The following is a 21882-nucleotide window of genomic DNA, read 5'->3' on the forward strand; positions in this document are numbered from 1 at the left end:
AGCAAATTGCACTAATGATATTCAGACGTAAACATGCCCTTAAAGTTGACAGGTCTCTTGTTTTGCGTCTGATTGTGAAGAGGAGCTGTCTGCACCTCCACTCCCTGTCGTGCGGTGCTGCGTTTTCATACACTAATTGAGCGCACGGACGGATCTAAACTCCATGCACAGATCGATGATGAGCAGGGAGAGGAGGAGACAGCCCTTTTAACAGTTTGTTGTAAAATCCAGATTCGACAGGTGTTGAATGAATGAATTTCACTCTCTGTAACGCAGCTTCATTTTATAAACGAGCGTGCAATAGCAGCATGTCCATATAATATTCCCCTTCCTGTGTAACGAGGCCTCCTCCTCACATGTGGACAATGGTAGCTGTTTGAGCTGCAGCACACATTGCCGTGCATTTAACCCAGAGGTCTCCAACCCTGCTCCTGGTGAGCTAGCTTCCTGAATGTTTTAGGTTTTCCGTACTCTAACACACCTGATTTTAATAATCTGCTCGTTATCAATCAACCCTGAGTCTTCTCAGGGGATTGATGACGAGCAGGGTTGGAGGCCCCTGATTTAACCCTTTTCATGTGCTTTAAGAATGAGTTGGAGTCTTTTAGTGTCATTAGCACAGATTTAGCTGGCGCAAAAGCCGTGCAATCCTTTAGTGAAGTCCCCTCGTTACAGTCTTTGTTCTTTCTCAAGGGTATTTACATACCCTCTCGTTCATATATCTTCATATTAACTTAATAAACATCCTATTTCATGCAAATAACTACTGATATATTGTCTTTAACACCTTGACTGTCAAATCAAACAATTTACAGCTGTGCATCTATCCTGCTTCACAGTGGATGGTAGCGGATTACGTCCAGAGCATGCACTGTCTGTCTGAGCTTGCTGCACACCACGGACGAGACCCAACAGGAAGTGACATCATCAGATGGCAAATTATTGTACAAGAAGTTTCCAAAGTAGGTGGTGAAAGCATTACACGCTTAACATCTTCTGTGTTTGATTTATAATACAATAAAATAACAACAGTACATATTTGACTCAGCACCTAAAAAAAATGTTAATGGATTTGACATGACATTAAATAAGCAGGTTTTAAAATGGATTCAGATTTCCTAACATGCTATAAAACCCCATCCTAAATTGTATATGAATAATAGATTGTACTGAAATCCACTAAGTGAGCTAAGTGAAGCTAATCTCAGCACTCATAGACCCTCAAACTTCAGGCAAAGACATTGAAAAGACATCCGTGACCTTCTCCTTGGTGTAAGTAACAGAAAACAGAACCGTCACCTCAGACCCTGGCAAGCCAAAGCATCAGCAGGAAAGGAGCAGTGAAATTGGTAGTGGCATAATCATCGCAATGTGTTGGAGGCACAAAGAAGTACTTTAGGTGGACTGGTGAAGTGCCAGCTGTGTAATTGTAAGAGCATAAGTTTGGGGGTAAAAAAAAAAAAAAAGCAATCCTCTCTCTGAAAGGCGAATTTCCTAAACTTCAATCATTTGCTTTCTCCGGCTGTTCATACACGGTGAAGTAACCCACACCTGCGGCACAGACTGACTGACAGTGAATGTGAACCTTTAAAATAAACTACTTTATGACTTTAACCTTCATATTACCAATATACTTAACACCGTGACTCAACACCCAAAGAGAAACAACATCATAGCAAAATGTCTTCTTCATACATTATGATCTTTTAAATGCCATCTAGGGAAAAAAAGTTTTTCATTATTTTAAAGTGTTAATCTTGAAGATCTCAGTTTCCTTCTCTTTGGCGGCACCTATGGCAATAATAGGTAATTACAGGAGCACACTTCCCAGAAATTCAAACAGTGTTTGTGTGACGTCCACGGTTGGCTCCGGTTGTCATGCTAGATTTTCTTTGCTGACGGCCTCTTTCCTTTTTAAACTGTTTGCCTTCATCTGAGCGTCGAATTTGTTTCTTTTTCTTTGGATTTTCACTTATTTCTGAAGTTGTATTTGTAGTCATCGATCTTTTCTTTGTTTGTTCAGCCATAGTAGATTACTGTTTACTCGCAACACTCACAGAGACCGGAAAAGCAGCTGCTTAGCTCCGCCTACCCTCTCTGGCAGACCAACCACTACTGGGTGATGGAAAATACGCGTCACTAACTGGGTGCCGCTTGTGATTCCATCGCAAAAGTCGCACCCAGTCCATAATACGGCAAATGCAAAGGCTTTCATCAGTGGGCCATAGGCTCAGTCACCATTGTGTTAGCTCGTTCTGCAATAGAAAGTGACTTAACAGACATTTATTTAAATTACATTTTTGAGATTATACTTTAAGGAAAATCACAGTAAAATTGTGTAAATCCATGTCTGCTGCATCTGCGTCTGAAAGAAACATATTCCTTACCCTCCGATAGTGTGTGACACTTTTAAGCTGGCTCTCATTGCAAAAATGAACTCAATAAACTTGCATCTATTAAAACTGCAAAGGCAGATTCGGGGATAACCTAGGACATGAATACATTGGTATTTTCAAAAAGCACTAATTAAACCACAAAAACAGAAACAATATTATAAAGTCATCAGGAACAAATTGATTATAAAGGTCATGAAAAATTGCAACGCTCTTTTGCAAGAACAACAAATGCATTTACTTTCTCGTCTACTGTTGCCTGATCACTCCTCTGCTCTCCCTCCTTCACTTCATCGCAGGTCTCAGCAGGTATCCAGTCAGGCAAAAGCAGCATGTAACCCTTAGGTTAGACATCCCAGCTTTCCCTCGCTTCACATGCATCAGGAATCTTGCATGATGCCTGTCTTGGTTGCTACAAGTACTACAAGAGTCAACTGCACTCTCACAGCTTCTTGACTGCCAAAATGCATTAACTAGTACCAGCTCTAAATAATTAAATATGTGGGTGACATGGCTTGGCAAGAATACCTCATAGCTTGATTAAAACTTTATCACCAGATACTGTGAAAACTTTCCAAAACAATTAATTACCAGGGTATTAATGGTGGCTTGTCCTATGTAAAAGACGATAAAGTGGGAGACTTAATTAAAAAACTCATTATATTTTCATTTTCAGAATTTCTTAGTTTTCAAATGAATGTGGCATAATTTTCTCTCTACACTCGCTCTGTGTCTCTCTCCCTTGTTTCCATTCCCTCTCTCATTCTTATACAGAAACTGACACACACACACACACACGCACACTTCCCTTCAGAGGGCATTCGTGCACCACCTCTGTGGATCCAGAGTGGTTGCGTGTGTGTCCATGTGTGTGTGCGTTTTTGCATTCAGTGTTGCAATTACTCATTTAAATCCCAGCTCATTTTTTCAGTCTGATTCACTTTCTCTTCTTTTTTCTTTTTTCAAACAGGGAAATTGAGAAATTAATTTCCGCTCTCCTCTGGTGCAGATGGGGATCCACAGGAGAGAGCTGCTCAGTCTTGTCAGTGAGAGACGAACACGTCGTTGGCAGGTGTCGCGCTGCTCTTTTTTTCTTCTTTACCCCTTCGCATGCCCTCACTCACACTCGCGCAGACCCAGTCCTCATCTTTTATGGAGTAAAACTGCATCAGCATAGTCTCTGAAAGAAACCTTTTATTGCACCTGACCTCTAGCACCTGACATGCTCTGTCCAAGGCCGTGCCCTGCATTTAAATATCAAGACAGAGGCAGCACAATGCCAAAGCGCTGCATGCTCTGAAAACCTCCCTCCTCACTCAGCATACTCTGTCATAACACAGCTCATCCCAGGCTCCTCACCCACACAAAAGGGCTCTCGCCTATGCTAAGCATTTTGACAAAGACATGAATAGAGATTGCTGGTGGGTCAGAGAGCTCCCTTAGGACACAGTATGAGACGGCACTAGAGGGACATGTACCTGAAAGGCTGCGCAAACAGCTCTCTGCCTGTAAAAAAAAGAAAATGTAATAGGGAGGTCAGTTTGAGGGCAGCCTTTTCCCACACACAAAAAGACATACACATTGCATAAACACCAGCTCATGCTAGTCACAGCTGCTTTGGCATGAATACAAACACATTCAGTGAAACAGGTTAGGTTTCACAAACCAAAAATGTACAGGCAAACAGTAAACTTGAGCATGTTTCTCCAGCACTTAGTGCCGCTGTGCTTGCTCACCTTACTAACTGGGGTCAACTACAGCACTTGAGCAGCACAGTAAGGCACTCGATAGGTTCAATCATTAATGGAAAGAAGAGGAAGTCCATTTCCAGCGCTCTTGTTGCTTAATTTTAGTTTTAACTCCTTGTGTGTTGTTATTGGTGGGTTTAGTGACAAAGCATAGAGGGGGGAAAAAAGGAAACAGATGATCTCATTTTACATCCCTTAGAATTTTAACTGAATGAGCAAAGTGTACTGCGTGTGTGTGTGTGTGTGTGTGTGTGTGCTATGTGTGTGATATTCATGAGGCTGAAGAACAGAGCAGGAGGGTAATTTTCTGCACTCACTGAGCCAGGCATTCCTTAGGACAAAGAGACTGGGGAGACACATAGATTACAAGGTTGAACAGGAGTGATGAGGGGACCGTGCACGGCCATTAAACACACACATGCACACACAGACACAAAATTGCACACATATGACACTACTTTTTTCTCCTCTTTAAAGCTTCGCAAAATCCGACTCCACCCCACTCTCTCACGGCCACATGCCCTCCCAAATCCGTCCCTATTCCCCAGTTGCTTGTCAAACGGACGAAATTAGAAAATAAAACTGCGCGGCTGACAAACACGATTACATGCTGTTTGCACCTGGTCGTGGCAATTAAAGCGCTGATGACAAGCGAGGATGGCCTCCTAATGTGGTGTCTCAAGGCACATCAGCGTTTTCACAACAAGATTGCGCCCCACGTGCCTTTGTGGCAGCACTGGCAGATGCCCCGCCAGTCATTCTTTGGCCCTTTGTGCAGCCTGATGTAGCCTGTCTGGAGCACGTCTGGGATATGCTACATTGAGATATTCATAATTACAACTATGGCAACAGATACAGCCATTAAAGTGACACTTCACTGATTTAGATTTAAAAGGCTGCTTTAGCTGGTCCAATTGGGAACGAAACCAAGAACAAAAATTATGGGAGAGATAAACTGTTTGTGCATACAAACATAATTCAAATTAAGCAATACATATTGCAGATGTGTTTTTGAACAGACAGCAAATATTGTTCGGTGTCAGAGTTCAAATATGCACATCAAGTAAGTTCCAAACACGTTCTAATTTGATGTTCAGTGTGTTCTGTGCAAACAATGCAGTCTAGGGTTTCTTCTCCAAGTCCTCGTGCTCAGCGGCTTCAGCTCAAGGGAATTTTCTGAAAGCCTCTTTATCTTAAATAGCCCAGTTTGAATGACAGCAGACAAGCAAACAAAATTGTTTAAATGTACCACTTACATGAGCTGATTGCTTGCTTCCCTCTTATTTGTGCCAGAATAATAAAAGGGACCCTTCGCGTAAACAGACGCCACATCATTATTTCATAAGTTTGCAGAGTTGAGAGCTGTAAATTATGTATACTTTGCTTTCTTGGGGGAAGACAGGCCTTTCCTTCTATGTTAGTGTATAAGATAGTGAGATGAGAGCAATGTCTATTTACCATATGCTGTGAAATGCATCAAAACCCCAGAAGAGACATAAGCATGAAAGGAGCCGCAATTTAAGTGCATGAGTTCACAGAAATGATAAATCCTGCTAAGTTTACTTGTGTGGATACGCTCTGAGTAAGCTTCTTGAATCCTTGATGATGTAGATGTAAGTGCTGAATGAATGAACTCCATTAGCCTTAATTGCTCATATTCTAAGTTCACCCGTGCAACTCCCTTTGCATTTCTTAGGCTGTTGATTCAAGTGTTTTACGGTTTCGATTAGCACCGTGCTAAGTTTAAAGAAGGTTCTCTTATTTTACTTGGTATCAAAATGATAATGTTAGCTTTTCTCGCCCCTGTTTGGCTCCTTGACTGCCTTTAAAGGTCTATCATTGACTGTGACTGGCCTGTAAAGAGCGTAATTCTCCTCATTAGTAGTCGCTCTCCTCCTGCTATGTTGGCTCAGTGTGATACCTCTCCCTTTAGTGGTTTCCAGTGTCTCTCTGTCTGCATGTGGAAGAGTATTGGAGAGCTGGGGGCTTCAGAGTGACAGATGGAGACTGCTTTGTGACCCTTAGAGATTGGCAAGCCCTTCTGTCCCCTCCTGATTGAGTGTCTAACTACCGGTCGCTCTCTTCACGTCAAACAACCCTGCTTTATGTTATCTAAAGCCGCTCCCACTTGGCCCACTTGCTGCGATGGCAGTGTCAGATCCTGACAGCTGTTGTCATCTGCAGCTACAACTGATGCCACTGAGGCTTGATGAATGGCACTTTTATGAAAGCAGTCAAACTGAACAGGCACAGGTTTGGATGAAGATATGAGTATGGATATTAGCGGTAAAGCAGAAGAATAAGATCTGCAAACAACTCATAGTTTTTTGGTAACAGATGAGTTTGATTTGCTTCAGAGGAAAATTCAATCAGTGTCACAAGTTTTAAACTATCATAAGAAAGTATTTTGACTGCCTCGCAAACTTTTTTTGTTTTTTCAATCATTGAACTGGCTTTATTTTAAAAGTCACTATACTACATTAAATGCAGAGTACTGGAATGATAGCATTTTTTCTCTTCATTTACAGACCAGTCAAACTTAACCGGCATCATATAAAAGTCACTGGACTAAGTGAATAACTAAATATCTCTTCTGATGAGGCACATGTGACTGGAGTGGAGTCAGCAACCAGAATCTTGAGCAAGGAATGTCCGTAAGATTCTGCACATGACTAAAATATAGTCATGAATCCATCTACAAAAAATACAACTAAATCTACAAACTCAAAATTTTGACAGGCTGAAAGACATCTTTTCTTTCTGATACTTAGGTTTCAATTGTAAGCTGCATGCACGCAGGAGACCGTGGAGGGACTGCTAGGGCCTGAGCAATCTGGTTAAATGAGCTGGATGGTGAGCCACCACCTATCACATGGCTATCTGGGTACATTTCCTGGAAAAATATAAAAAAAATATTTGATAGATCTTTTCCAAATACAAAGTGATCCTTTGATAATTTAAACCGCATAGCAAACTTCCTGCTAAGGCTCTACTATGCACTTTAACATTCTCACTGTGGTCAGATGGATGTGTTATGTCATATATTATTTTTCCCCAAAGCCAGTGTCAAAACCAGTTTAGACTTTTTTTTTTATAAGATAATTTTTTTCGGCTCTTTGCCTTTATTGATAGGACAGCTGAAGAGAGACCGGAAATGACATGCACCAAATGATCGCCAAACCTGCATCCAAAGTGCAATCAGCGCGTCGAGGACTGTAACCTCTATACATGGGGTGCCTGCTTTAACTGAGCTAAACCAGCGCAGCAGTGTAGACTTTTAAAGAATATATAATTTCCACATTCACAAGGATACCTTCTCGAGGCACCTGCAGAAAGTTAAGTACCCAAAATCTCTGCTTCACCTGTTGAAAGGTATCCAGTTCAACTCTGCCACCGCAGTAATGACGCTACAGAGGGCAAACAGGCTGCGCAAACAGACATACAAATATCAGTTCCAGAATCAGGACCTTGGACAGCGGCCATAATTCTTTTTTTGAATATACATTTATATTCTATCGTCATATGATTCCTCTCTAGCAATTGCCTGACCTTTGACCTTTTCTCCAAACAGAGGTCAGTGTCAATGTTGTTCCAAGAAAGAAGAACTGTTATTAACTACAGGCAACACAGGTTGAGTTCCTTGATGTGGGATGCTGGGGTTAGGTCACAGAAAACAAATAAACAAACATTGGTTTTGATAAATGATATTAGACTAAACGTGCACTGTTTTGTGCACTGAAGCACTTAACAACATTCTCTTAACAACATAGTTAATACTTTTCTAAGCTTAACCAACTGCTTCGATGACTACTCATTAGCAATCAAGTAGCTAAAGTGTGCTTTAGTTCCTGCAATCATATACTGTACTGTATACTGCTTTACTAAAAAAGCATACTGTTAGAAAAATGTAAGCACTTATGACTTGACAGACACATTCATTATACGCATTTCTTCTCTATGTCTATACAAAATAAACAAAAAACACTTTTTTCTCTTCAAACACATTTGTTGTTGCGAATCAGTAGCAGATAAACACATTTATTTAACAGGCAGGTTTGTTAGGGAGCAGAAAATAAATGAACAAGTTTTGACATACATCATCTTGGTAAAGCTCTGTTGGGCTGTACTGCAGTTATCCTCATTTCTTGCTTATTATAGCACTTTTTTTTGGCGTCAGATATGGCCAGTAAAGAACATTCCCTGCTTGTCTGCATGTTTTTGGATTTCTTCCTGCTACAATTGAGGGACTGTGAACTTTAAAAGAAGGACTGAGTTCTAATACTTTGTGACAGCCCTGCATGGTTATTTTTATGTAGAGCAACACACTTACCTCTGATGTGGTATACCTTTTGAAAAGGAATTTGGAATGTAATGCTGAGATGCAAGTTTTCAGCCTCTGAACACCCAGTCATTGAAGTGGCAGAGTGTCTGGTCTATTCAGGATTTAGAGGTAGATGGAGTGTAAATGTTTTTATCCCACCTGCACTTTCTCTGTGTCTCTCTTTCCCTTGTTTATGACATACTTAATGTATTATTCACTGAGCCAAAACAATGTTTAGGAGGGGGGAAAAAAGTCATACAGCAATCATATCTCAATCAGGATTCATGCCATCGCTGCCACTGCCAGCTTGTTTATTGCATCCTCATGAATGCATCAAGCCTTCTTGTGTTGTTTCAATAATATCTTCCAAAGGAGCCCTCACAAGAATGGATAGGTACTGAGTGAATTCAGATGTACCCAGGGCTCTGTTTTTTTTTTCCTTCAAACAATATTAAAGTATCTCAAGAATAGATGCACTCTGGCTTTCAACCTACAGGCAATTATCTGGCGCTCTGTAATTGGCAGCAGAGAAAGGGGAAAAAATGAAATCTATATTCATATATGGTCTTCTCAGCGTATTTCAAAACAGCTTTGATTGATGCAGTGTGCCCTCTCCGTGTACACAGAGGTATACAAGGTTGGATTTAAAGGGATCTGCAGGCTTCTTTGCTTGTTTGATTGTTTCAAATGCACCTGCTTTTAGCCCCATAAAAATATTGAAGAGGATGCAAAGGGCATGCAAAGCACATAGTGGAAAGTGAAAACAAAGCTGTTTCACCCGAGATACCAGAAGAAATAGGCAAAAAAAATGTATGTTTTAAGAAATCCCAGTGTTTCTACAGAGACGAGAAGTGTTGTCTGTAACATCAAACTCCAATTTCTCCCAAAAAAATAGACCCATTACAATGATTGTCACTATTTTTTGAAGACTAACTCTTAAGTTCATCATGCATTAAACTGGCAACCCTTTCAAAATAATGCATCAAATTGTGAGTAGTTCCTACAGTAAGAAACCAAACCAAAACTATCCGATAATAAAGCTATCTTTTATTAATAGTTCCTCAATAACTCAGAGTTAATGACTAGAAGATACTAGTTCATTAGATAATATTGAATTCCTGTCGAGTTATTAGAACACAGACTGATTCATTAATTATTCAGTCCTTGCTGTTTTGCTCCTTTCTAACTAGCTACTTTTTTCGGTGTAACCAATGCATTTAATTATGTCTGTGTTATTTTTATACATCTATTTGCTTTTTCAGCAGATTGTGCCTTCTCCCCTCTGCGATGTTGTTTGAATTTAGTATTTGAGGTAGTGAGAACCTGTCTAGACAGCCAAGATGAAGCTGTATCCGAGAAGAATGTCTGTAAACACTATTTTATATTCACTCCGCTGTTCTGTGATTGTATGTGGAAATATCAAGGGAATATATAGACTACATATTTTCTCTCTCAGAAACACTCCTCTTTTGCACTCTAAAATATTTCACATTTTATCATATATGATTGACAGTGGATTAAGTTAACCTTCAGACAGACAGAAATGATCTTATATTAGCACCATATATAAATTATGCCTTTGGATGGGTTCATTGACTAGCATACACACCTAAGCACAATACCTAATTTTTAGCAGTATTGGAAGCGGATACCAATACTGGTGTCAAAAACTACTTGACTACAAAGTTGCAGTATTTGTTGACTTAACGTAAAATCTGGAATGTAAGTTGCACCAGAATATAAGACGCATGTTTAATATTTTCTGTAGCTACTTACTAATAATAACGTGTAGTTATTTCAGCACTATTTAAATGTATTTTCATTTGAAACCCATTCAAAACACACACAAATTATAGCCTACCATCTGTTTTGCCATGTCGACTTTGTAATCCTGTTAGCTACCAGTGCAGTAATTGAGCTCAGCTGGGGGCATCTTTGGCTCAGTGGTGGAGTCAGTCATCTCTAAATTGGGTGGTTGGTGGTTCGATCCCTGACTGCTATAGTCACATGTCCAAGTGTCCTTGGGAAAGACACTGACCTGAATTGCTCCAGAAGGCATAGCCATCGGGTATGAATGGGCATAGATCTGATTGGAGATTGGGATTTACCAATGGTAACGTCGATTGTTGTGAGGATGGCGGCTGCACTGGCGATCATGGCGGCGCATGTCCATGACGATGCTTTAGCTAGATTAAAGCGCCATCGTCTGGGGGAAATACCGCGACACAATAGAATACTTCTTTCTACATTTTATACTGGTATATTGGTCACACCGGTATATAGGCCGCAGCCCACTTTTTAGATGGAAAAAATTATTAAAAGTCTTATACACAGAATGTTATGCCAGTAGGATACGATGCTTGAAATAGCTGACACGCTTTCCACATACAACAATATTTAATAATAATGAAATTAATTTGCAATTATTCTACTTAAATGTGTTGTCATGAATACAATAGACTGAGTGTAAATATTTCTTGCCTCCATACAGTCGACAGAATCCTAAATCCTTGGTACTACATACATCTCTTTAAGGGTGGTATGCAAGAGCATTTCAATTTTTTTTTCTTAATAAATAAAAGGAAGATGTTATCTAAATTCTAAATACCATTCATCATAAAAGGTAGCTTGAGTGGTTCTAGGTAAAGTTCATAGATATACTGCATGGAACATAGTATAGGAAATCCAACAAGAGACACAAATGGAATTGAAATTTAAACTTTAAACTCCAAAATAACTTCAGACACCCCTAAAGACTTATGGGGAAACTGTGGGGTTATGGGAATCTACACCACAAACATCAAAGCAGAGTGGGTCATTATCCCCCTTATCTGCCTGTTTGATTGTACAGTAAAATCTGGTTTTATAGTTTCTAAATTCCCCCAAGCTCTTTGAAATGATCAATTTATCAAAAGTTCCCAGTCACGGATTGCATTGTATTCTGGTAGCATCGCTGACTCTGAGGAAATGATTGGTCTTTTTTTCCCTCCACTGGTATTCTCTTTATCGACACAAAACCCAGTGAAGGCTTTATTTGAATTAGGATGTTTATTTGTGTTGCCAGTTTGGGGCGATGGAAAACAGAGAATAGCGCCGTAATAAGAGTTTTCAGTAACTTGCTCGCAAACACAACAATTCAATGCACATAGATAGGTGTGCTTTTCACTATTGTATTGTATTATAATTATAATGTTTTTTTAATCTTACTTTAATCTTTGGAGAGCATCAACTGCAAACAAAAAAGAAAGAAAAAGAAAAAAAGGAAACAATGCCTTCCAAAAGTTCACAAAGCTATGTTACGTAAGTGTTACGAGAGTGTGTGCTATGCTCCTATAACGGGTTGTCGCATATGCTGGCTTGGAAAGAAACACTGTTAAAATAATTCCCTCTAATACAGCTGGATTTCAGGATACAATAAGACTTTAACAGGAATTGGAGCCTGCATACGAGAAGGAGATGAAAAGGAGAAATACTGAATGCCAAACAATGCCAAGCAATACAATAAAAAGGTACTCAAACACACAATAAATGACTGGAAGAATGACAGAAACTAGACTGTGCGCTAACGGCAGAGTGTTAAAAATAGGAGGGAAAAAAAGGGGGAAATTGAAAGCACAGGACAAGAGCCAATAACAGAAAAAATGGAAAAAATTCAACAAAAACAACTTGTAGTCAAACAGCTTTCAGTTATGTGTCCTGTCTTGTTCTTTCATATTAACATACAATTTAAATAAAATGTAGCTGTTGTACTTGGTACCCTGAGTGGTCTGTGCATTTCCCTGAATATGCACACACCGCACTCACACTCTGCAGTTAAAGATGAGTCACCATTAAAGTCATCTTAAAAATCACAGCACTGCAATTAACAGGAACAAGCACAAAACTTAACAAGGTGACTCATTTGGAAGAGGCGACAGTGTGTCAACAGGGACTGAAGAGGATGACTGCTAGATTTAAGGAGATAAATGAGGAGCTCATAACGCCTTCAGAAGTCTCAGACCACGTCCTTCGATGGATCACCATTGTCAAATACAATCTCCTGGACAGATATTAAAATAGATATGCTGGATTCAACCCTCTTTGGTTTATTGTATTCAGTATGTCTTTATGTAAAAATTGGGGTTTATTTCAGGATAAAACTATTTGGTAAGATGGCATCTAGTCTTTGACCCACTTTAACTTAAGTATTAAGTAGATATTTGGTGCCTTAATATGTGTTTCATATTAAAGACACTGAGTACTTGTACTTTTAGTTGTTAAGTCCATTGTGCATTTAAGTTTAAGAGGACTTTCTTTTTCTCCCATTAGGTTTTCGTGACATCCTCTTAAAAGTGGAACCTCTGCTGGACCTGCTGCTTTCCAGTTAATAAGTACCCCCCCATGTGAGTTACTGCCTGAAGAGTGGCAACTCTACTGACACAAAAACAACCTTTAAGATGCCACACATTGTTGGAATATTTATAGCGTATCCCAGTTATTGAAAATGGGATATGGCATTTACACGAAGCAGCTCATGCATATTCTATTTGAGACTGAAATACAGAGGGAATAGTAGCATGCATGTAAACATCGTCTCTGCCAGTTTGATACGTAAGCAAGTGAATGAATCAATAATGAGAGGCAAATTATCATCTTCAATCATCAGACAGTTACATCTTTGACTTGCAGTCCTGGTTCACTATCCTTTTGTTGTGCATGTTAGACTTAGATATTACATAAAACATGTCATAGAGGATGCAAGGGACAATAAGGATACTCGTCTCCTGTGTTTGAAATGAGTTATGTAACACACCAAAGTGAGTTTTTAGTGTTTCACCGCATAGTACTTTATGTGAATCTGCAGAGACATTTGAGCTTTTCAGCCTGCATGTATAAGCCGCTATTTAAAGTCTTCCAGAGTAACCCTTGCATTTTTAATGTCAAAATTACAAACAGAATAAACCTGAATGCCATTAAGTGCCTCCACCATTAAAAACTTACTGTAAAAAAATAATGATGCATTTTTATTTTCATAGTCTTCGCTTTAGTGTCTACTGCTCCCCTTTCCATTCTCATACTTCACTATGTTAATGAAGGGCATGTATTGTTTATGTATATTTGGTCATATTTATATGTTGCACTGAGGTTGTGGTTGTGCATTTTAATCAGATCATGCAATGTGATCCTTTTTAAAAAAAACATGATGCATACTTCTTTTTAAAGTTACGAAATGCAAATGTCATGCCTAACCTACCTGGGCTGTGTTTAATCCATACTGTATATGATAATTTAAAGTGAGATTGAAGTTGGAAGATTTAGTTGGGATTTTAGCCTTCACAAAATAATTTCATTTGATGATTATTTTAATAGCAAATGTGTAATGGGGGAGTATTAAGTACTGTACGCAAAGGAAAACAAACAAACAGAATTGTTGTTAATCGATAAATACCAGAGGTGCTATCAGTGTGCAGTGTTTGAAAAGCAGGCTTTTACTTTTTAAGTTGGCTTACTGCTTGTGTGTGTAGTATCCAGTGCATGCTCAAAAGTACAGTATGTAGCATGTTCAGTTATGAAGACAAAGTCTCTGTCCATGGTGCTGAAGTCTACATCGATAAAGCCTTTGTAGACAGGATTCAACACTGCATGCGCAATGCAATCATTTGCAACATATAGTAGATGCAGACATTATTGTGACGGTAACTGCAGAGCACATGACTCATCACACTTGACAGCTTTGAACAATTTTCTGTCTCAGTGGAAAAAAATATTTTTGATGTGGTATAATCATAGACTGTATATAAGAAGTGGACATAGCCCTTTAGGTCTGAAAACTGAAGCCAGTGCAGACGTTCTTTAAACCTGCATTCTTTCTCAGCGTAGCTAGCAGGGGCGGGGCACTTAAATGGTTGCAGGAAAATTATATGTTAGCTTATGAGAAAATGACCAATACTGCCACTTGATTGCAAACCAGATGTCCTGAAATACGCCTCATTCTTTGTTTGATTGTAAGAGACGGAGTCGGCAAAAACAATTCTGTGGTGTTTTTTTGTTTTGTTTTTTTTGCTAGCCAGCCCAATTGATATTCCAGTTAGCCTGAATTAATTAGCACCTTGCTAACCAAGCTAACATAATTGTTAGTTCATATACTTAGCGTTTACCAACCCCCTCAGTCCTATCCAGATCAAAGCTTACATCGAAATTTGGTCACTTCTGATTAGAACAGACCAAGGACCAATGATTGCCCAATGCGTGATGGTACTTTTTATATACAGTCTATGGGTATAATGAAGCAAATCAAATGCATGAATTGACAATCAGGTTCTTATACTTCAAATAATATACTGGTCAAAGCTTAGTGTTGTAAGTTCAGACATTAGTCTGTCTAGGACTCATCCCTCTTATACTGGACACGGTCACCATTAATTACAACAGATGTTTTGTACTCCCTCTTCTTGCTCATTGTAAGGAGTAAAAGAGGAAGACATTTAAAAAAAGAGAGACTATCCCCTGCTGCTCATTGGTTCTCTATGTCTTCCCTGGTCCAGGAGGAGCTCTGTCACATTTATGCCTAAGAAGACAAGTGCTCCCGCGGCTCCCTCTCCTGGGTTTTCAACCCCATCCCTCTCTTTGAAGATGTTTTTTTTTCTGCAGCATCTGCTTTTTTCTCCCTCCCCCAGCCCACTGCTACATTGCCTCCCTTCCTCTTTTCACACTTTGATTGCGTGTATCTCTCATCGGAGTCCTCTGGCTAATTGCATCATTTTAATGGTCTTTTTCATGATCATACTCTGTGGTAAGTTGACGTTTCATGCAGCTTATTAATTAGAATTAGCGAGAATAGGACGGGAAACTGAAGGGAAAGTGCTGATCAGTAGTTTGAGCGTAGAAATCGCAATTGTTGTGGTTCAGGGTACGGGGACTGCGAGGGGATCAGGAAATGAGGCTTGGATCCAAAAAGTTTACATCATTCCTGGCTAACCCTTTTATTTTAATCCCATAACATTCCCAGTATAAATAACCGCTCATTCTGCGTTCAGAATGAGCCAAGTGTAGTATTGCTCTGACGTCTATTGACATATTATCTCACTTGGCTGCAGCCATTATCAGCAGCATCCATACAGCAACACGACTTGGCCTGCTACTACGGCGAGTAGGTGTCTCCATCCACATCTTCTCCTGGCAGACACACGCATACATGCACACACTCACACACGCCCACACACACATATAGACAGTGGTGGCAGTGAGGGGAGTTGGAAGTCTCCTCCTTTTGCTTGAGGGCTTACCTCTCTCTCTCTCCCTTTCTCCTTCCACTCTCAGCCTCTCCGAGATGCCGCCACGTCAGTGCAATTTAACAGTTCTTTGATCCATGTCCTGAGAGTGAATGGCAACAAATTAAGCAAATTATTTGAACCACCCACGGGCCTTAGGCAAAGAGAGAGGTGGAGGGAGGGGGGAACGGAGGATGCTACAGTTGTTAAAATGAGGGTCGAGTGTGACTGCCAGAACCGTGAAAGAGGGACTACAAAATAAATAAATATGTACTGTATATAAATGTATGGGATAACCTAGGGATGACCTGAATCAGGGGAGATGTGTTCTGCCTCAGTGCTCCCCACCTGTTCTCAGTGAGAGCCTGGTTCTGTCGTTAGTGGAAGGCTGGCTGAGCTTTTTATTTTGACTTTGGCAGCTGATTTTTTTTGTGAACAGTATCAGAAAACAACATCACCACTGCGTCTTATCTTTAGGATGAAATCAATTGAGTGTGAAAGGGATTCCTGTCTCTTTCCCTTTTCCTTTCATTGCCTGGGCAAAACAGTGTTTGCTATTTACTCCCTCATGTCTCTCTGTGTTTTTTTTTCCTGATAGTGTTTTTGTAGTCCTGTAGGATGTTGACAGTGCTTTTTATGAAAGAAAAACAAATACATACAAATCAAATCAGAGGTGAATGAAGGACAATGAGCCTCAAATGAAAAAAGTATAGGCTACACAAGCAGCATATAGTTTTCAACCATTCCTGCATTGTTGCCATTTGCCAATATGATCTTAAATAGTCAAGAAAATGGCTGCATTTGTTTGCACTCTTTCACCCACTTGCAATGTTTTGTTTAGGCACACTTTGACATGCGGATGGGAGTAGATGAGGTCTGAACGCCAATCTCAAATTTAAATTTTTTGTTTATTTTAATTGCACAATAAATACACCAAATGTGTTCTACCAAATGTGTTCTGTCCTCAAGAGGAGAAGAAACAACTTTTAAAATTCTTGTCTGATGAGCGGAGGGCGGATCGATCAATTCTGATGCATTTGTGGAAGTTGGGAAACGCTGAAAGGCTCTCGCAACACCGTGTCTAGCAAATTTGTCTCAACTTGAATTTTTGATCTAGAACAGATTGTTAGCTTGCATGCAGATGTCTGTTTATAGAGATTAATAAGAAGGTGGGAGCCAGGATGTCATTACAGGGGATTACGTTACGCCTGCTTTTGCTCTCCTCACGGACTGTTTTTCCTGCGTACGCCGCAGACTGCTGATACATGATTGGTTGATCAATATTACTCGGACTACAAGCACACTACAAAGGGAACCAGAACACTTCCCAATCCACGGCCCTGCCTACAGATTGTACATTTAGAATTTGTAAATAGAGATTAGGTTGAGTTATAATATATATATAACATGATTTATTTTGTCACAAAGTAACTGGTTAGGACTAGCCTTTACACCCCTTCCTGTGGGGGAGATCTTATACTGTATATATTGAATGGTCAACTTTGTGACCACTAGAAGAGCTACTAGAGCAGCCATTAAATATACCAGTGTCTAATGTGTGTTTACATTTTTACCATTTGATCTCACATAAAAATTCAGAACTGGTGGTGCTATGGTCAATATAATTAAAAACTGAATAAATGCTGTTTTTGCAGAGTATGTTTAAGTAATTCATGTTTGGGGGAAATTGTACTGCATTCTGCTGGATTCCTGGATTTGAGATTTTTTATTGACTTTTCTTATCTTCATGTTACCTCGGAACAACTTGAAGGGTAAGGAAAAGAAAGGAAAAGGGAAAAAAATGGAGTTTGACAGACATACGCTGCCCCCCATCAGCTAAGGTCAAGGATGGTCTTACCAGTGTAAGTGCAGACAAATTGTCATTTTCAGAGAAGGTTTTGCTGCATCTTCTAGTTTTCCACACATGCCATCTTCTGACAGAAATTGTACAGCAACAGTTACAAACTTGTAATATAACTTGTAGCGTCTCCTTGCTGGGCTATATAATGAAGGTGATGTAAATCCAAGACAATTTTTCATCGACCCAAAAATCCAGAATCCAAAGAACGCTGAGTGCGCCCTGCAAGATGTCAATCATCCCCTGCCATTACCTCTCTTCCAGTGCTCCCACTCCTGAAATAACTGCGCTCCATAATACTCTCCATTCTAGCCGTCATGATTATGTCGCTTTCAGTGTTCAGTTCTGTGAGAGCCTCCTGCACCGTATCCTTCTACTCGGGTCATCAGAATTTTAGGTGGATAAGTTGTCCTTATCCTCATTGCCTCTGCTCATTTCCTCCAGCTTAACAAGAGCAACTGGGCAAACTGGAGCCCCGGCTTCTCTATTCATAATGAAATTTCACAGCTCATTATAGTCCAAGGACCGTTCCCTTCAGATGGTGTCAAGTGGTACTAGATATGCATTGCCTGGCAGATCTGGGTCATAGAGTATGACTCTTCTCTGTCGTCTGTACAAATGTTTAGACAATCATAGAAACATATCTGAAACCTCTCGGATTAAAGTTAATTCAGAATTTGCTTTCAATGTTTATTTGCCTTATTTTTTTCTTCACGCTCCCTACCTTGGTCATTTTTCACTATGGTGTCTCAAGACTTGAAAAATAAAGCAACTAAATTCTTTGTTTGCCTCTGTTTGAATTGTGCCACTGATATGGTTGATTTGGAATAAAAAAATAAGCGCTATCCCTGAAAGGTATTATATACACAGTCCCTCTAGTGTATCCCTGCCTAGTGAAATACAGAGCATTCTGTTTTTGTCTGAAAGTAAATCTGACAATCCACATTGGTAAACTAATTAATGCTTAATGCCTCACATTATTGTAATGAGCCTTAATGAAGCATTTTCCCAGAGCCATTGAGATAAAGATTGTAATGGATTCAGCACACAGGTGTGCTAACATTTATCTTCAAATCAATGGATTCCCACTGCCTGGGCTGTAATTAGACTGTCAGACCCCGATAAGGGTCATGCCAAACTTGTGTTGTGTGCACTCAGCAAATGCCTGCATGGATTTGTGTGTGGGTGCCTGCATTCCTCTGCATCCACTGCTACCTCAGCTGAACTGCCATGCTGCCGAGGTGGCTTTCCAACAGGCCCGGTATAAATTATCCGATTAACCTTGTGAGACAGAGTGCAACTCTTGATTTTTGCTCAAGGTGCAGTTGCTTTATTAGACTGCACGGCAAAAGAAAGAAGCACAGCATGCGAGCTGATCTCATTTGTTGAGGTGGTTGTTTGTCTGCAATTTGCCGTGCAGGGAGACTGGCCTGTTATTTTCAATATGCAAAGCTACAGGGAATGATGTCCTGCAAATTAGCTATGAAAGGCTGATTGATCTATTGATCTGGTGCATGAAGCCGTCCTGCACTGCTTCAGCTAAACATGTGGCTGCCTCATGTCAAGATTGCACTAATAGGCTCTATTACAATGCTCTTTAGAAAAACCCAGGCCTGACATCAGTGTTAGAATTAAGTAATTACATTTGACAAAGAAAACACTTGAATACAAATGATTGCAGGTATTTTATACACTTGTGTTCAGTAATTACTTACGCACATGTTTGACAAAAAAATGCAATAATAAACTCTTTAATTCTTACAGGTCAGATACCACTCAGAATAAACTGGATGGCAATGTTTTTGTCCATCTTAAAAGAGAAAAGATCAAAAGAATATGCTTACCTGCCTATCTAAAATTAATCTCGCCTAATAGCAGCACATTGCAGCCATCCTTTTAAAGATGATTTGATGAGGGGGCTCTGGCAGGTCTGATCTTCAAGAGGCCATTTACTTGATAGCAAACACCCAATAGAAGTGCCAGACACCAAAATATGGCCTTGGATTATTTCCGCCTTAAATTATAATAGCAGTGCCCATCTAAATGTCAGGCAAATTACACACATAATGTCTCAAAGAAATAGAAATAAATAACACACGCCAATCAGGTGGGTTAAAGCAAACAAATTAAAAACAAACAACTACAAGGTAAATGGGAGAAGAGATTTTAATTGGACAGCTTGTTATGATGATGCAGGGCCAGCTAATGATGACAGTGTTGCATGCTTTCATCTGAAGAAGCAAAGGACACACTGAGTTTCTAACACACCAATTACAGGTAATATATAACAGGGTTACAAATATGCTGTAGCTGTGAAAAATCATGGATCCTTCTTTTTTTAACTATGATTATTATGTTGTAGGTGCATGCTACAGGACAATCACCGGCCACTGAGACAACCAGGTTTAAAAAAACAGCTGCTTCCTCACCACAATAAAAGCAGTGAAGTCTTTGCATTGATCCCCCCTGGCACGTTCAGCACCTGCTGCTCTATGATAGAACACTCTGATGATGCTGTGGTTTTGTTGTGTGTCTGTGTTTTGTTGTATGATATGTGAAATTATACATGATCTACATTGAGTTTGTTTATATGTGTATCTTCTGTTATTGCATTTTGTGTGTGGTAATATGCATTGTTTGTATTGTATATGATGTTATATTCTTACTGTGGCTGTGTGGTACTTTAGCTGGTGTTTTGCTGTCATGTACTCTAACAAGCAGAGCTGCAGGGTCATTAAAGGATTGAAATGAATTGATTTTCTTTGAGAAATGAAATTCCATAAATTTCTTTTTATATCACATGGCGTCTTTATTGATTGAAAACAGGGGAAAAAAGAAACGATACATCTAAGGTCATTTAGAAATGTGAGAGAAGTAATCTCAAAGAGATACAGTACAAAAGCTGGCCGACATTGACTTAGTCATGGTATATCACTTATTGTAGTTTCATAGAAAATGTAGCCTAGGTAACTGACAGAAAAGTGGACTTCATATGTTGTATGATGAGTTGTTTATCTCTTCTTGAGTCCATAAAGTTTGTTTGTGGGTTCAACCCAGGCTCAGAAAATAATCCCCAAGTCTTCCCCTTTGTCACATCACCACAGGCAAACTAGGAGCTCATTGAAGTGAGAAGAAAAACAGAATCTGAAAAATCAAATTCCACATTGCTTTGAAGGAGTAGCAGTACTACTTCACTGGGTCGAATTTTCAAGAGGCGTAATGAAGCAGCAGTGTTCACCCAGAAGTGGATTAGAAAGTATCACTACATGCCTCGCTTAATGATTAAAGTACTTAAATGAGTTTTAAACCGTCACAATATTGTTTTTTTTTGTTTGGGGGAAAACAAATCCATTCCCTCCATGCTCCTCACTTCACTTCGACTCATTAAGGCTTTGTCAAGCATCATGGGAAACGGAGTAATTACATGCACCCATAATGAAGGCATTGTAAAATATTCATCGTCTTCATCTCTAGAACGGCTGTTGTACTCAAGAAGGCAAAACTCCTCTTTGCCGCACAGGGTTAACTGCTGCACTTTTGTCCGTTGACTGACAATGGCCACATGTACAGCTGCCTTATGCCTGTGAGCAAGTTTTTGAGTCACAAAGCATTTCTAATTGGTCATGACAGGAGCTTCTGGTTGCCAGGTTTGATCTATACAGCCTCTAGAATATTTAGTTCAGCATCACCTGCACACCGTGCCTCTAAAAAATGCATTACTTGAGACACAGTGAAGGTCTCAACCCGGGTAAAGTGTGACTCGTCTAACAATTGGCTTGACAATAAAAATAAAAAATGAAAGAACAAGTACAGCAATACATAAAAACAACACAGTACAGGCCTTTGATCTGCTGGATTAGATAAAGCTTCACCCAGCATTTTTCTCATCTTTCTGCATTTTCTCTGTGACTAAATCTCTACAGTTGAAGCTGAACTGCATATCTAATTAATGAAGCACTAAGTGAGAATAAAAGAGAGAGAACACGTTTTTTGTACTTTTTGCAGCAGATGGGTGTGATAACAACACATATGCACAAAACGCAAACTTCATTAAATGCTGCAGAAAAAAATTGTTTATGGCAAGCTCAACAACTTAAAATCACTGTGGTTTTCAGAGTTATAAGACACTTATTTCGCCATTAAATTGACCTGATATTTTTATATTATTTGTTAATTATTTATTAAAATAATTTATCAAAATCCTAAACCCCAGTTACAATTCCTTCCTTCTAAAGTGTGGCTTTCTAGAGTGACTGAGCATTTGAGCCCAATTACTCTTATTTGTCGCTGTTAACACTAAAGCCCAGTTCAG

This window comes from Semicossyphus pulcher, unplaced genomic scaffold, assembly GCF_022749685.1.
Source record: "Semicossyphus pulcher isolate SPU_LCO1_2020_fin unplaced genomic scaffold, fSemPul1.0.p SCAF_19, whole genome shotgun sequence".
Taxonomy (NCBI): domain Eukaryota; kingdom Metazoa; phylum Chordata; class Actinopteri; order Labriformes; family Labridae; genus Semicossyphus; species Semicossyphus pulcher.